Source organism: Ovis aries, chromosome 24, assembly GCF_016772045.2.
Source record: "Ovis aries strain OAR_USU_Benz2616 breed Rambouillet chromosome 24, ARS-UI_Ramb_v3.0, whole genome shotgun sequence".
Lineage (NCBI taxonomy): Eukaryota > Metazoa > Chordata > Mammalia > Artiodactyla > Bovidae > Ovis > Ovis aries.
Genome location: NC_056077.1, coordinates 20,131,419 through 20,144,266, shown reverse-complemented (window position 1 = coordinate 20,144,266; position 12,848 = coordinate 20,131,419). Strand labels below are relative to the sequence as shown.

The following is a 12,848-nucleotide window of genomic DNA, read 5'->3' as shown; positions in this document are numbered from 1 at the left end:
AGAATATTGAAGTCAGTTGCCATTTCCTATTCTGTAAATGCTTTAGTATTTCCTTTAGCAAGAGTGTGCTGGTAGTAAGAAATAATATATTTTTTTCTCTGAAAAAGGTTATATTTTGTTACCACTCACCACCATATTCTGTTAACAGTTTTGTTAATGTATAATTGATGTAAAATACATTGCACATATTTAAACTGAACAATGTGATAACTTTGATAAACATACAAACTGTGAAACCATCACCATAGTCAAGATAGTCAGTGTATCCAACACCCCCAACAGTTTTTGTGTATCCCTTTGTAATCTCTGCCTCCCACTTCTCCTTACCCCCCTACTCTTCAGATAATGACTGATGTACTTTCTGTCACTGAATTAAAGTTTTAAAAAGAATTTCATGAAAAAGGAATCATATAGCATATATATCTTTAATCCAACTTTTTTCACTTGGCATAGTTGCTTTGAGCTTCATCCATATTGTTGCATGCATCCATAGTTAGTCCATTGTACTGCTGGGTAGTATTCCATTGCATTCTTATACCACAATTTGTTTATCCATTCACCTATGAAGGGACATTTGGATTGTTTCCAATTTGGGGGATATTACCAATAAAAATGCCTTCACTTTTAGAGGATATTTTTGCTGGATATAAAAGTTTTAATCTCACTTCTGAATATTAATGCAAACTCCTAAAAAAAAAATACATAGAAATCCAGCAGCCTCCTGAAACCTGATGCCTTTTGAGCAACTAGAGTTTATTCTATGATGCAATAATGAATTAATATTAGAAGAGATATATATATATATATAAAATTTATCCTATTAACAGATATAAGAAGAAAATAGTAAGACCTTCTCCATGGATACCGAAAAAGCATTTGATAAAATGTAATACTCGTTCTTAAAAACACTCAAAAATGAAAATAAATGGCTAATTTATTTACATGATTCATCTAAAAAGAAATCATTGTTGGATACACAATATCCTAGGCACAACATAAACAATTCTCATAGATCATAAATAACAATTAGACAAGGCAACTCCTTAACTGTTGTGGAACAAGATAGAATTATAGCTCCATGACTATGTCTGAAATAAGACAGAGACAAGGATAGTTTCCAATCACAAAAATAATTGAACAACTTTCTTTCTGACTAGCATATGTAACTGGTGCTTTTATTTTGACAATGACACCTGTTACTTTGCTTTAATCTTCCTACCTCTGTTTGAAAATACCAGATTTCCCCTCGTTCCTGCAGCTTCTAATCTCTATTTCTTTCTAATCTCCAGCAGAAGCTCAAATCCTGTAACAATCCTTTCCCTTCTTACTTAGAGCCCTTCAGTTCTTCTGTTGTGCATTTCCCTTTGCTGCAGCAAGGTAAATAAACCTAAATTTGTTTGACTACAGGTATGTTTCCCCTGATTTTAGCTAAAGAGTTTTACTATACCAGTGACATATTCAAGTGGCCATAAAAGAGAAGACTGATATATATTTACCTACTTAGAAGTTTCTGCAGGACAAAAACATTGTAAGCAAAGTCAAGAGGCACATAAAATATATTGGAACTCCTATTACAGAGATTAATAACATATGAAGAAACAAAAGAAATGAAGAAAAAAGTCAATAATTTAAAATGTGTAAAGAATATGAAAAGACATCACAGGAAAGGAAATGACTTTTAAAAATATAAAATGTTGAAGTGATGTCAGAAAGATGGTGACAGAAAGTGATGTCAGAAAGAAATAGGATTCTGACTTTCCCTTTCTTCACAGATGCACTGAATAAACAGCTACATAGTTGAGAGATTCTTATACTCTGAGTGACAGGAAATACTCACAACACAATAGGTTGGAAAAGCTGAGACACACTAATGAAATAAACTCCATCCTTGGATTACAACTTGGATGTATTCCAAATCCCAATTTCTTCCTGAGGAGTGAAGATTTTAGACCACACACCTAACGTCCCAACTTCTGTGGCTTCCAATTGAAAGTCCAGCTCCCAAATCGGCTCAGACGGTAAAGCGTCTGCCTACAATGTGGGAGACCTGGGTTCAATCCCTGGGTCGGGAAGATCTCCTGGAGAAGGAAATGGCAACCCACTCTAGTATTCTTGCCGGGAAAATCCCATGGATGGAGGAGCCTGGTGGGCTACAGTTCATGGGGTCGCGAAGAGTCGGACACGACTGAGTGACTTCACTCACTCACTCACTCACTCATGAGACTGAAAGGAGCTTGGCATTTGTGTGTCCCCAGGACCATATGAAGCAAAGAAGTCATTCTTAAACTAGTGTGTAAGCACTTGCCCTGGTTATAAACACTTGTTCCCCAGGCTCAGTGTAGAAGGAGCAGGTAAAAATACTTCAGATTCTTCCTGGAAAGGGTTAGACTGCATATTTTTCAAGCTGCTGCTTGAGAATCATGTTTCTATCTAGTCTGCACCTGGGAGGTGACTGTGCAGGAAATTAGCAGAATTTTAGGAGCATAAACAGTATATACAATGCCACATCTTTCCCAGCTGTTGCCTGAAGTTTGGGCTTCCAATTAGGTTTCATCTAGGAGCTGACAGGGCAGGCAATTTAGTAGTTTTCTAGGAGTTCGTGCATGTGCACATTTCCTCTCCTTCAGGGCACCAGTGGAACTTGGCATACCATAATCTCCCAGGAGCCACTGAGAACAAAGATGGCAATTTGGACAAAAAGAAAGATTTGAGAGGCACTTAAGAATCTTTAATCGGGCTGATGGGCAAGGATCATCTCCTACATGAGGCCAGTCTGTCAAGACTAGGAGAGATGGCTGTTTTATTTAAAGTATAAAAACCAATATGAACATTTGAGGAAAATGAAGAGAGAAATAAAAGAACAAACAAAAGAAAAAGATAAACATCAGAAAACTGACCCTAATGGGATGGAGATAAATAGTTTATGTGACAGAGAAGTCAAAATTGTGGTCATAAAGATGCCTGAAGAGGTCAGGAGAGCAATGTATGAAGAAAGTGAGAATTTCAACAAAGAGAAAAAAATATGTAAAACTACTGTAAAATATATATAAAAAAATCAATCCCAAATATTCATTGGAGGGACTGATGCTGAAGCTGAACCTCTAATACTTTGGCCACCTGATGTGAAGAGATGATTCACTGGAAAAGACCCTGACGCTGGGAAAAATTGAGGGCAGGAGGAGAAGGAGGAAACAAAGGATGGGAATGTTGGATGGCATCACCAACTCAATGGACATGAGTTTGAACAAACTCCAGGAGATAGTAAAGAACAAGGATGCCTGGCATGCTGCAGTCCATGGCATCTCAAAGAGTCAGACATGACTTAGCAGCTGAACAACAATAACAACAACTAAGCAAAAACCTCTTCATAGAGGTGAAGAATACAGTAAACGAACTGAATATTTCAATAGAGAAAATAAACAGCAGACTAGATTGAGTGGAAAAAAGTACCAGTTAATTCAAAGACAGGAAAGGGAAATCATTCAGTCCAGAGGAGCAAAATGTTTAAAAAAGAATAGAAAAGAGGGAAGGTAGTTTTAGGAACTTATGGGTTACAATCAAGTGTACCAATGTCTGTATTATGGGAGTCTGAAAAAGCTAAGAGAGAAAGGAAGGGACAGAAAGTTCACTCAGAAGAATAATGGTTGGCCATTCTTTGCTACCCAGAGAGGGGTGCATTGTTCTGGGTTCTTGTCATAAATTAAAGGAAAACTTCCATCATGTCTGGAGCCCTTGATGCCCAGCAAGAAAGAGGTGTATGACTTCAAATTCCTTGGAGCAGGAACTTACTTAGGTGGCATCAACTGTAACTTTCAAATGGAACAATTAATCTACAAAGAAAAAGTGATAACATCTACATCATAAATCTGAAGAGAACCTGGGAGAAGTTTCTGCTGGCAGCTCATGCCATTGTTGCCTTGAAAACCTGGCTGATATCACAGTCATATCCTCCAGGAATACAGGTCAGCAAGATGTGGTAAAGTTGCTGCCACTGCATCCACTTCTATTCCTGGCTGTTTCACTCCTGGAACATTCCCTAACCAGATTCAGGCAGCCTGCAAGGAGCTATGACTTCTGGTGGTTGCTAATCCCAGGGCTTACCACCAGCTCCTCCAGAGGTATCTCATATTAGCCTACTTACTATTGCTCTTTGTAACACAGACTCTCCTTTCCACTCTGCAGATATTACCATATATGTAACTAGGGAGTTCACTCTATGGATGCTGTCCCAGGAAGTTCTGTGCATGCACGTATCAGCTCCTATGAAAACTTGAAGGCATGAAGATCATGTCTGATCTCTACTTTTCAAAATTTTTGAAGAGACTGAAAAGCAAAAGCAGGCCACTTCTGAAATGGATGTAAGCATGGAGAAATTTCAAGACGAATGGATTGCTTCAGCTTCCAAATTTATTGCTACTCAGCCCTAGGTTGCAGACTAGTCTGAAGGTGCCCTCCATGCTTACTCAGAAGCTTCCTACTGAAAACTGGAGCACTCAGCCTGCATTACAGACCGGTCTGCAACTGCCAATGCTCAGGTCACGGAATGGGTGGGAACTACCACTAAAGCTATTCTCCCGTAGACTCTTTCATAGAAAATGGAATAAGGATGTTGGGAAATAAACAATTTCAAAAAAAAGAAAGGAAAGAAAGAAAAAAAAAAGTCTGAGAATGTCCAAAACTGGAGGAAGGAAAACTAAATCAAGGAAGGTGAAAGAAAGCCAAAAAGATAAACCAAAGAGATCCAGACCAAGATACATTATAATCAAATTGTCAAACATTAAAGAGAAATTTTGAAAGAAGAAAGAGAAAAATCTGCCAACCAGGTTGATGCTCTCTGCATCAGGTGGCCAAAGTATTGGAGTTTCAGCTTCACCATCAGTCCCTCCAATGAACACCCAGGACTGATCTCCTTTAGAATGGACTGGTTGGTTCTCCTTGCAGTCCAAGGAACTCTCAAGAGTCTTCTCCAACACCACAGTTCAAAAGCATCAATTCTTCCGTGCTCAGCTTTCTTTACAGTCGAACTCTCACATCTATACATGACCATTGGAAAAACCGTAGCCTTGACTAGATGGACCTTTGTTGACAAAGTAATGCATCTGCTTTTTAATATGCTATCTAGGTTGGTCATAACTTTCCTTCCAAGGAGCAAGCATCTTTTAATTTCATGGCTGCAATCACCATCTGCAGTGATTTTGGAGCCCCCCAAAATAAAGTCTGACACTGTTTCCACTGTTTCCCTATCTACTTGCCATGAAGGATATGCAGATGACAGGATACTATATATAGAAAACCCTGAAGACTCCATAGAAAAACTACTAGAACTGATAAACAATTTCAGCAAGGTAGAAGGATATAAGATTAACATACAGAAATTGGTTCTATTTACTTGCACTAACAATGAAATATCAGAAAGGGAAAACTAAAAAAATATCCCTTTAAAAATTGCATCACATGGTAGCTCTATTTTTAGTTTTTTAAGTAACCTCTGTATTGTTCTCTGGTATTGATTCCTTCCTAAGTATTATTAATTTTAGTAATTGTGCTGTTTGTCTCTGTATGTTCATTCTTTATTTCTTCTATGTCTTTGTTAATTGATTCTTGCATTTTCTCCATTGTATTTTCGAGGTTTTGGATCATCTTGACTATTATTATTCTGAATTCTTTTTCAGGTAGTTTGCCTATTTCTTCTTCATTTACTTGGACTTGTATGCTTCTAGGTTGTTCCTTCATTGTGCAGTATTTCTCTGCCTTTTCAATATATTTTTTTAACTTATCGTGTTTGAGGTCTCCTTTTCCCAGGTTTCGAGTTTGAATTCTTTCTTCCTTTTGGTTTCTGTCCTTGTAAGTTTGGTCTAGTGGTTTGTGTAAACTTCATGTAGGGTGTGATTTGCATTTGTGCTCTGGTGGGAGGAGGTGAGTGTGTGTGTGTTTTTTTTTTTTCTTTTTCCTCTTATGGGCAGGACTGAATGAGGTGGTAATCCTGCCTGCTGATGATTGGGTTTGTATTTTTGTCTTGTTTGTTGTTTGGATGAGGTGTCCTGCACAAGGTGCTACTGGCAGTTGGGCTATGCTGGGTCTTGTATAAAAGTGGTTGCCTTTGTGGGAGTTCTTACTATTTGATACGCTCTAGTGTTAGGAGTTCTTAGGTAGTTTAGGGTCTTGGAGTCAGTGCTCCCACTCCAAAGGCTCAGGGCCTGATCTCTGGCTGGGAATGGAGATTCCACAGGTGGTTTGTTATGGCATTAAATGGGATTAAAATAAATACCCAAAGGTGAGAAACAAAAGTCACACTTTAGACAAGTGACAATTGCAAAATCAAGCAAACAATAGCTAAAATAATGGAATATACACACATACATATATACCCATAAGCAAAAGCAAAACAGTCCAAAAGAAAAAAAAAAGAAGGGCAATAGATTGACCTGGTGAACAAAGGAAATCTAAAATGATATCCATCAGTTAAGAGCAAAACTAATTAAAGCACAAACTGGAAAACAAAACTAAAGCAAGGTGCCAACTGGGGACTAAAGCAATGAAAACAATGAAAATACAATGAGAAAAAGAAAGAATAGAAATGCAAAGTTAAAAAGAGGTAAATAAAGAAGATTTATGTATATTAAAGGTTAACTGCAATGGGAAAAGAACAGTAGGAAAAGCAAACAAAGAAATAAATGTAGGAAAAATAGGAGATTAAAAAAATTAAAAAATTTAAATTTAAAAGAAAAGAGAAAAAAGAAAAAAAGAAAACCCCACAGAATCTTATAAGGCTAATATAGAGGCAGACGTACACAACAGAAATAAATACATGTGATTAAAAAAATTTTCAAAAGCTTAAATAGATTTAATAGAACTAATAAAATTGACAACTACAGCAACAGGGGGAAAAAGGGAAAGGAAAAAAAGAAAAAAGTATCCACAATCAACCACAGAACAAGTCAAAATATAAGAATAATAACTGTTTTTCTTGAGTCTCTGCTGTCAGCATCCTTTCCCTCGCTAGGAGTCACAGTCCACTTTGACTCTCTAGGATGCTGTCTGGTACTGGGCTGGTCTCTGGACCTGCTGTGGGGGCAGCTCAGACTCTAATCTGGTCTTGCTCCTACCTGTTCTTGTCTCCAATTTTCACAGCTGTTAGAACTAGTGTGTTTTCTTTTGTGAGAACTCTCATTGTCCTTTTATATATTCCATAGACACAGAGTCAGCCTAGTTGATCATGTGGATTCAATCTGCAGCTTGTACAGCTGGTGGGGAGGTTGTGGGTTCTCTTCCTTAGCCACACTGCCCCTGGGTCTCACTTGTGGTTTTATCTTCACCTCTGCCTGTGGATCGTCCACTGGGGTTTGTTCCTGAGGCTGCTCTGGAGGATTTGGGTCTGCCACAGTGTGGGCCAGGTGTGGAGGTGGCACAGATGCTTGGGTGGCAGTGGCCCAGGCATCACTAGGTATTCAGAGGAGCCAGTGGTTAGGGCAGCAGGAAATATCATGCTTTAGAAGGGCATGGCAACCCACTCCAGTATTCCTGCCTGGAGAATCCCTGGACAGAGAAGCCTGGAAGGCCACAGTCCACAGGATCTCAGAGTTGGATATGATCAAAGTGACCCCATGTGTACAGATGCAGGATTTTTTCTAGCCTCTGGCAGCTCTGTCCCAGTGAAGATTATGCTTGGAAGTGGTGCAGTTGCTTGGATCATGGGGACCCTGGCAATGCCAGCTATGCAGGAGCACTGGCAGCTATTGTCACTGGAGATATGGTGCTACTAGGGCTTTTTCTAGCCTGTGGCAGCTCTGCCCCAGTGATGACTGAGCATGAAGGTGGTGCAGCTGCTTGGGTTGCAGGGACCCTGGCTGTGCCAAGTGTGCAGGGACATGGACTGCCTCAGATGCAGGAACTATGGCCTTATCAGAGTCCTTTTCTCGATTCTGCCACCTCCTTCTTTTGCCTTCAGTCTTTCCAAGCATCAGGGTCTTTTGCAGTGAGAGCTGGCATTTCGCATCAAGTGGCCAAAGTATTGGAGCTTAAGCATCAGTCCTTCCAAGGAATATTCAGAGTTGATTTCCTTTAGGATTGATTGGTTTGATTTCCTTGTAGTCCAAAGGACTTCTCCACCACCACAGTTGGAAAGCATCAGTTCTTCAGTGCTCAGCCTTCTTTGTGGTCCAAACTCTCACATACTTACATGACTACTGGAAAAACCATAGCTTTGACTATATGGACCTTTGTTAGCAAAGTGATGTCTCTGTCTTTTAATACACTGTCTAGGATTGTCATAGATTTCCTTCCAAGGAGTAAGTGTCTTTAAAATTCATGACAGCAGTCACTTTCTACAGTGATTTTGGAGCCCAAGAAAATAAAGTCTGTCACTGTTTCCACTTCTATTTGCCATGAAATGATGGAACTTGTTGTCGTGGTCTTAGTTTTTTGAATGTTGAGTCTTTAGCAGCTTTTTCACTGTCCTCTTTCACCTTCACCAAAAGGCTCTAGTTCCTCTTCACTTTCTGCCATTAATGTGGTATCATCTGCATATCTGAGGTTGTTGATATTTCTCCAGCAGTCTTGATTCCAGCTTGTGTTTCATCCAGCCCAGCATTTCACATGATGTACTCTGCATATAAGTTAAATAAGCAGGGTGACAATATACAGCCTTGATGCATTCCTTTCCCAATTTTGAACCAGTTCATTGTTCCATGTCCTGTTCTTGGACTGCATACAGTTCAACAGAACTTGTTGCTTCTTGATCTGCATACAGGTTTCTCAGAGACAGGTAAGGTGATCTGGTAGTCCCATCTCTTGAAGAATTTTCCAAAGTTTGTTGTGACCCACACAGTCAAAAGCTTTAGTGTAGTCAATGAAGTAGAAGAAGATGTTTTTCTGGAACTCCCTTGCTTTCTCCGTGATTCAACAAATGTTGGCGATTTGATCTCTGTTCCTCTGCCTCTTTGAAACCCGGTTGTCCATCTGGAAGTTCTAGGTTCACGTACTGCTAAAGCTTAGCTTGAAGGATTTTAAGCATAACCTTACTAGCTTGCGAAGTGAGCACAGTTGTATGGTAGTTTGAACATTTTTTTGGCATTACCCTTCTTTGAGATTGGGATGAAAACTGAATTTTTCCAGTCCTGTGGCCACTGCCGAGTTTTACAAATTTGTTGACGTACTGAGTGCAGCACTTTAACAGCATCATCTTTTAGAATTTTAAATAGCTCAGGTGAAATTTCATCACCTCCACCAACTTTGTTTGTACTAATGCTTTTTAAGGCCCACTTGACTTCATGCTGCAGGATGTCTGGCTCTAAATGAGTGACCACACCATCATGGTTATCCCAGTCATTAAGATCTTTTTGGTATAGTTCTTCTGTGCATTCTTGCTACCTCTTCTTAATCTCTTCCTCTTGTGTTAGGTCATTACTGTTTCTATCCTTTATCGTGCCCATCCTTGCATGAGATGTTTCCTTGATATCTCCAGTTTTCTTGAAGAGATCTGTAGTCTTTCCCATTCTGTGATTTTCCTCTATTTCTTTGCATTGTTAATTTAGGAAGGCCTTCTTATCTCTCCTTGCTATTCTCTGGAACTCAGCATTCAGTTGAATATGTCTTTCTCTTTGTCCTTTGCCTTTCACTTCTCTTTGCTCCTCAGCTATCTGTAAAGTCTCCTCAGACAACCACTTTGCCTTCTTACATTTCTTTTTTGGGGGGGATGGTTTTCATCACTGCCTCCTGTACAATGCTATGAACCTCCATTATAGTTCTTCAGGTACTCCTTCTATCAGGTCTAATCTCTTGAATCTATTAATCACCTCTACTATGTAATCACAAGGGATTGATTTAGGTCATACCTGAATGGCCTAGAAGTTATCCCTACTTTCTTCAAGTTAAGCCTGAATTTTGCAATAAAGAGTACATGATCTGAGCCAGTCAGCTCCCAGTTTTGATTTTACTGACAAGTAAAAGATAGTTCTCCATCTTTGGCAGCAAAGAACATAATAGGTCTGATTTTAGCATTGACCACCTGGTGATGTCCATTTGTAGAGTCTCCTGTGTTGTTGGGTGCTTGTTATGACAAGTGTGTTCTCTTGACCAAACCCTGTTAGCCTTTGCCTTGCTTCATTTTGTACTCCAAGGCCAAACTTGCCTGTTATTCCAGTATTTCTTGGCTTCCTACTTTGGCATTCCAATCCCCTATGATGAAAAGGACATCTTTTTTGCTGTTAGTTATAGAAGGTTTTGTAGGTCTTCATAGAATAGGTCAACTTCAGCTTCTTTGGCATCAGTGGTTGGGGTGTAGATTTGAATTACTGTGATGCTGAATTGTTTGCCTTGGAAAGGAACCAAGATCATTCTGTCATTTTTGCGATTGCACCTTTGCTTGGCTCCCTTGCAGTAAAGTCTTTTCTTGTAATAGGCTGCACAGTAGGTAATGAGCCCGATTGCTTGGTAACATGATCAGACCAGCTAAAGCCCAAAAGATGATATGCTCTGTTGTGATCAGTGTAGGATAATAACCACTCTCAAACATTGCTGATTTAGTGAAAATTTATATATCCACATATGGAAGACAATTTGGCAATGTCAAAAACATTGTATGCAGCATACTACATTTTGTGCAATAAAATGGAAAAATAGATCTTTATAATTGATTGTATATATTAAAAAAAAACTGTAGAATAAGAAAAATGGTTACCTTCTTGTAAGACTTGGGATGGAATGAGGCAAATGGTGGGTAGGAGTGAAAATAACTTGCTACTTGAAACCATTTTGTATATATTTTTTTGATTTATAATTTATATGGAAGAATACTTTCTTTCTCAGATAGCTCCTATTACTATGGGGCTTCCCTAGTGGCTCAGACGGTAAAGAATCTACCTGCAGTGCAGGAGACCCAGGTTCAATCTCTGGGTCTGTAAGATCTCCTGGAGAAGGGAATAGCAACCCACTCCAGTATTCTTGCCTCCATGGACAGAGGAGCCTGGCAGGCAAAAGTCCATGGGGTCACACAGAGTTGGACATGACTGAGCAACTAATACACACACACCTATCACTATATATTTAAACTTTTCTTTTTAAACCATTTTAAAAATTGCTCCCACACCATTTATACAAATATGTTCTGGTTGCTAACAATTATAATTCTGTCCTTATCAACTCCTTAAGTTCTGGATGTCATTCTTTTCTCCATTTTTTTTGACATCTACTTTTCTTCTAGGTTTGGTCCACATTCATTATTCTCCTATCCTCGTTGTTTATTTGTCATTCCACTGCATTCCCATTTCAGTGATGTCCAGTGGACACTGTTAAGGCCTATCTTGCCTAATATCTCTGTTTCATTTTCTTCATGACATTTTTCCTTCTTGTGGATTTTGTGATAAAATTTTATCCAGTGCTGGGAACTCTGAACAGCTACATGTAAAAGAATGAAATCAGAACACTCCCTAACTCCATACACAAAAATAAACTCAAAATGGATTAAAGACCTAAATGTAAGACCAAACACTATAAAACTTTAGAGGAAAACAGGAAGAACACTCTTTGACATAAATCACAGCAAGATCTTTTTTGACCCACTTCCTAGAGTAATAAAAATAAAAACAAAAGTAAAAAAATGGATTTAATTATATTTAAAAGGTCTTACACAGTCTTCCCCAGCTGGTTTAGTGGTAAAGAATCTACCTGCAATGCAGGAGACACAGGAGATGTGGGTTTGATCTCTGGGTTGGGAAGATCCTCTGGATGAAGGCATGGCTACCCACTCCAGTATTCTTGCTGGACAGTATATCCCATGGACAGAGAAACCTAGCGGGATAATGTCCATGGGGTCACAAAGAGTCAGACATCAGTGAAGCAACTGAGCACAGCACAAAAGGTTTTGCACAACCAAGAAAACCATGAATGAGATGAAAAGACCACCTTCAGAATGGAAAAAATGTTTGCAAATGAAGCAACTGGGATTAATCTCTAAAATATACAAACAGCCCATGATACTTAACAGCATCAAAGCAAAAGGCCCAATCAACAAATGGGCAAAAGACCTAAATAGACAATTCTCTGAAGAAGACATACAAATGACCAAGAGGCACATGCTCTTGGTCCAAATGCTGGAGAGCATGTGGAGAAAAAGGGACCTTCTTGTACTGTGATGGGGATGTGAACTGTTATACCCACTATGGAGAACAGTATAGAGATTACTTAAAAAAAAACTAAAAATAGAACCATATGATCTAGAAATCCCTCTACTGGGCATATACCCTGAGAAAACTGTAATTAAAAAAGACACATGCACTTCAGTGTTCACTGCAGCACTATTTACAGTAACCAGGACATGGAAGCAGCCTACATATTCATTGACCTATGAATGGATAAAGAACATGTGGTACTTTTATACAATGGAATATTCTCAGTCATAAAAAGGACTGAAATTGGATAATTTGTAGGGAAGTGAATGGACCTAGGCTCTGTCATACAGAGTGAAGTAAGTCAGAAAGAGGAGAACAGATATTGTATATGAACTCATATATATGCGGAATCTAGAAAATGGTACAGATGAACCTATTTGCTGGGCAGGAATAGTGATGCAGATGTAGATAACATTTGTGTGGACACAGAGTGGGGGGAGGAGAGTGGAATGAACTGGGAAATTAGGATTGAAATATATACACTATCATGTGTTAAATAAATAACTATTGGGAACCTGCTCCGTAGCACAGGGAGCTCAGCTCAGTATTCTGTGATGACCTAGATGGGTGAGATGGGTTGGAGAGAGGTCTAAGAGGGATGGAATACATGTACACATATAGCTGATTCACTTTGTTGTACAGCAGAAACTAACACTACATTGTAAAGCGACTATATCCCAA

At 39.0% G+C, this 12,848-nt stretch overlaps 1 protein-coding gene and 1 pseudogene across 1 annotated transcript in view; one reads left to right on the top strand and one right to left on the bottom strand.

Annotated features, from left to right (window-relative positions):
- LOC101114079 (phospholipid-transporting ATPase ABCA3-like) overlaps positions 1-12,848 on the bottom strand; it is a 272,511-nt gene that overhangs the window by 51,008 nt on the left and 208,655 nt on the right. The gene's annotated exons all lie outside the window — the stretch shown is intronic.
- On the top strand, positions 3,720-4,812 carry LOC114110623 (small ribosomal subunit protein uS2-like; annotated as a pseudogene).